This window comes from Carassius gibelio, chromosome B22 (genome assembly GCF_023724105.1).
Source record: "Carassius gibelio isolate Cgi1373 ecotype wild population from Czech Republic chromosome B22, carGib1.2-hapl.c, whole genome shotgun sequence".
In the NCBI taxonomy this organism is placed as follows: Eukaryota; Metazoa; Chordata; class Actinopteri; order Cypriniformes; family Cyprinidae; genus Carassius; species Carassius gibelio.
In genome coordinates, this window is record NC_068417.1 from 415,777 (window position 1) to 420,814 (window position 5,038).

General features: G+C 34.9%; 1 long non-coding RNA gene across 2 annotated transcripts; it reads right to left on the reverse strand.

The window, feature by feature from the left end:
- Positions 1-619: 619 nt before the first annotated feature.
- LOC127987618 (uncharacterized) lies at positions 620-1,879 on the reverse strand. 2 transcript variants are annotated; one of them, XR_008161261.1, is made up of 4 exons: positions 1,680-1,879; positions 1,033-1,065; positions 846-939; positions 620-764 (listed from the first exon to the last, which is right to left on the reverse strand). It is a non-coding gene; the product is annotated as an uncharacterized LOC127987618 (long non-coding RNA). The 2 variants fall into 2 exon arrangements; XR_008161260.1 differs by lacking the exon at positions 1,680-1,879 and having other exon boundaries at positions 1,033-1,673.
- Positions 1,880-5,038: the final 3,159 nt, after the last annotated feature.

Consider the following 5,038-nt stretch of genomic DNA (forward strand, 5'->3'; position numbering starts at 1 on the left):
AGGTGTGTCCAAACTTTTGGTCTTTACTGTAAAATATATATATTTACAGTTTTATATATATATATATTATATTATATATAAGGTTAACGATTAATCGATTATTTGTTCATTAATTTAAACAACGATCGATCATGTAAATGATTGAAAATTGACATCCCTACACAGAAGTATAGAAAATTCTACATTGATTTAAAATTTTTTTTGCAAAAAACGACACTGATATCGGATCAGAATTACTGTCTCTTCTCATAGTGACAGCCAATCACATTAGTTTTCTGGTATTGCATGCACTCGATTGGCTTGCGTCTGCGCTAGGGTATTTGCGTAAGATGTTCTGACTGGAGGACGGCTGCATTGGCGCTTGAGAAGTCTTCAACTTCTATTTAGAATTAATTTCTAGAATTAATTTCACCATCCTTGACGTCACTTCATTTAAAAGTAAACGAGAGGCGTTGACGCCCCGTGTGATGGGGCGTTATATGTCTGGATACCGCTCCACAAATCTTTCAACCACGAGAAATGTAGTTGCAGCACGGCCTTACATCCAGAACAGCAGAATGGTCAGGATGACCTGAAACACATAACCAACTGAAATCAATTTAAAAGTATTAAGTCTTGCCTGAGTGATGCTGAAACAACCAGGTTTAGTTTTTCACCCAGGAGAAACTGCTTCCTGTGGAACAGTCTCCATGAAGAATGATCTCTTGATCCTGGATCCTTGCTGCCATCCACGCAGAGATGATTTGGAGGATATGTGGTTGTGTCTAAAGGGTAATGAATCAATGTTACAAGAATACTGATAGCAGCACTATTGATCCTGTAACTTATGTAAATGTTTTCAGTACCGAACAAGTCAGGAACCAAATTAGTACCAGTTCTTGAAACCCATCTCTACTTGTAATAGTTGTCTTGTTGCTGCTGCCCAGACTGTCTCTTCCCCTGATGATAAATATATGTGTTCATTTTAAAGCAATAAATAATACATTTAAATTACTAGGTGGTAACAAATATATTTCCTTATAAGGAACTCACTGAATCATGGACTCAACTGGTGGTTGTCAGGCCCTAAGAAAGTGAAAAATGTGTTTACTTTTTGTGGAACGAAAGTATCAGATCAATTTGAGAATTAAACTAGCATTAAAAAGCATGCATGTGAAAAACACCATCAACACCAATAATGAACAGATGACAGAATTTACAAGCCTGCCACTTGAGGGAGAAAAGGGGAAATTATTAATCCCACATAACGTTACACTGAACATGATTTCGGCAGCCTCGGTCTAATTAACGTTAAACTTTATATTTAACGTTATATCGGTTTATATTCAAGTTCACAGCATGGCTAGCATGAGCATCATCAAGCTCGAGCAGCAGGCATTCAAACAAACTAATTAACGTTACTACGGTTAAAAATTAAATTATTAGAAAGTTAACACTGTATAGTTTATAGTGATAAATTTCAAATAATTTAAACTAGGTAAGGTTATATTCGATTTTAACAGTTACCGTTACCTTAGACCACCTCTGAGACTGCTTTTGAGCTAATTAACCAAACAGAGCATTTATTTATTAAATTGAAAGAGAAAACCTACAAAAATACAAAACACTACTCCTCTTTGATGGCATTTAACGTTATATCAGTTAAAATCTATGAATAAAAGTAGATTTATAGGACTTACCTTTCCTCCGTGTCCGTCCGCTGGAAGTTGACCGTTACAAAATGACGGGCACGCGCACGTCGCGCACCTCATTCAGAAAGTGACGTGCGCTGCTAGTTTAAGGTTTAAATGTTAATTTGTCCCGTACTCTCTTTCATTAACAAACATTATCACCATTTGCTAAGTAAATTGTTTATTTTATTGTTCTTAAACTGATGGCATATATATATATATATATATATATATATATATATATATATATATATATATATATATAATTATTTTAACATGCTTGATTAATTTTTTTTGTATATTTCCCAAAGAATATGCTGTTCAAATGGTATCTTAATAATAATAATACATCTAGTGCAATAATATTAAAAGTTATCTGAAGACCAGCTGACCACGTCGCTACAATGTCCCCAATGGGACTAACTAGCGACGTCTTTTGAGTACGTGCCCATGACGTTTCTGGGAAGTTAGCCAAGATTTTAAAAAATGGAACTTTACCACGACGTCCTCACAACGTTGCCATAAAGTAATGTCGCGCTGACCAAATGACGACTAACTGGCGACGTCCTCACAACGTTCTGTGTTTGCTGGGCAGTCGGTTTAGACTTCTTCTTACTTTTATATTTTAGACATTCATCAATTAGCGATGAAAAAAAAACTTGCTGCCCTAGTGGAAACAACAGGAGACCGTGATGCCACGACTGTAAAGAGTGGCTTGACGGTGTTTTGTGTCCCGCAGGAGCACTGCTGAACAGTTCTGCGTTCAAATAATAGGCTTAAGAAGAAGATATTTTAATTCTTTACTAATAAACTAGTGTTTTCTGAATCTGTGTCGCCAGGGCCGGTGTCCTGACATTTTATCCTACCCCGTCAGATTTTCCTACGCGGGTTTACTGCGCACGCGCACATCAATATCGCGTCCTTTGTCTCATGCTAAACAACGATATTTAATGTATCTGCATTACTGTAAGGGTAGGTTTAGGGCTGGGGTAGGTGTAGACTTTAATAAAAACGCAATCTAATTGGTAGAAAATAATATTTATTGTTGGTTTCCTGTAACTGTATCCCTTTTAGCTACAACCGCGAATATAACACATAATTACTGTATTTGCAGTACTGTAAGGGTATGATTAGGGTTGTGGTAGGTGTAGACATTAATAAATCATAACTTTACAGTAGAATTTTCGTTGTGGAATTGTACTACCCACTGTTTTGGTGGGAGGTAGGAAAATCTGACAGCGTAGGACAAATCGACAGAATACCGGCTTTGCTGAGCTGGCAGCTTGGTCGTTACTTAAAAAAACCTAAAACTTACATTTAACAAACAAAAAATGCTCCAAACGCTTTTCAAAATTAACTTTTTTAGGCTTCTTTTAGGCTACAAGTCAATATTGTTTATATGGACAGCGATTAAAAAAAAAGTGGACTTGTAAGAAAAATAGTTAGGCGCACTAGTGTAACAAGTGAAAAAATGAGCCTAGAGCCCTGTTGTTTTATTCTACTTCATGAGACCTTTCAGATGACATATGGCACATGAGTATCCGAGTTGTGTGATATTTTTTATAAATATTAGAGTACATGGCAAAATGATTATTATTTTTTGTCTCAGCAAATAACTTGGCACTATTTTGGAGTTGATCAACATGCTTTATGCATTGTAATGCTCAGACTCTAAGCTTTCAAATGATATCTATTTTTTATTGATTTTAATTCAGCAGTTTGAAAAATATGATTAGTAATATTGATGCGTTGGTTTTGACGGTGGTAGCAGTAGAATACTTCTGTCCTGACCCTAGTACAAGTTTTCATTCTAATCCTGAAAGTCTTAAATGCTTATGTCTTATAACATCACCTGTGTACCTAATTACTGATTGTCTGATGAGTGCATAATCGCTGAAAAAAAAGTGCAGAATTGCTGAACAAAAAAGAGGTTTCAATAAGTGCCACCTGCTGGCGATAGCTGTAAATGTAAGCACAATAAAAGCTGTTGATTCCTAAGATGATTGTTTTCTAAAGACAGATATTGATTTCAATGGTTTGTATCTTAAACCTGAATTGATTGCTTACCTCCATTGTAACTATTTCCCCCACACAAATGTTAATGCTCGATGCTAACTTAAGTCTTATACTATCACAAAACATTTGAAACCAGTACTTTAACTAAACTTATGTATGTCCGGAGATATTGAATATCAAATAAGACAGATATAAATAATTTATCTTGAACACTAAATTTTTTCTTACATTTTTATCAGTTATTTCTCAGCAGGAGAATGTCCAAATATATATATATATTCACATATTTTTTTTTTTACTGAAAGTCAGAGTTGAGCAGTAAGTAGTTACTAGTAATTTTGTTATTTTAATAATATTACTTTTGCAGTAACTTGTAGTGTAACTAATTACTAATTATATTTCAGTAATAATTTTACAGTTACCATACATAAAACAGATTTGTTGAAGAAGAGTGACCACTATTAAAGCTAGAATGTCCACTAATGTGTTTATTCAAAAAAAGGCATGTAAAACTGAAACTTAAATATATTATTTCTAAAGGCTATACAAAAAAAGAAAAGAAAAAAAAAGACAAAATAATAAGGCTGAATAAGCTGATCTATAGCATGTTAAATGGTGGTTGCCTGTCTATGAATGGTACACCCCTCTAAGCTCACAGAAGTGGTTTGACCCAAGTCCTCAGCAGCCAATGACATTGACCCGTTCAAACTGATTTTTAACGCGTACTTCACGTGTATTTCACGTGTATTTAACACGTGAAATACACGTTAAATACGCGCTGATTTTTCACGTGTAAACAACAAGTATTTAACGTGTTATTGACGCTTTAAAATTCACATGTATTTGACCCTCTTGGCCTTCCATAGTATATACACGCTGCAAACGGAGTACATGTGAACATGTATAATGTATAACAAATCTATTTCAACACCTGAGGCACCTCTACAATTAATGAGCTCTAAGAACAATGCATTACAAAAAAATTAAAAAAAAGTCCCTGGACAAGGATTTATTTATTTTTTTGCCATAAGTCTAGAAATTTTTACGTTACGTTGTTACGTAAGAACGACGCACGGTGAGCTCATGAATCATTAGAATGATAATGAGCTGATTAGAGCCAGTGATGGTGACGTTAGTCCAAACACACAACACACTTCTGCTTATCTGAAGAACCTTTATTTGTTTTGGGGAGTTATGTGAATGTTAAGGGAACATCCCATACAGAAGTCACATAGACTGAAGATGAAGCTGTAAAAGCAGAAAAATCAGACACAGATACTGCTTTAATAAAGGGATATTTCTCCCATCCTAGCTGTGAGTGACTTTATTCTTTCAGACGAACTCAATCAGAG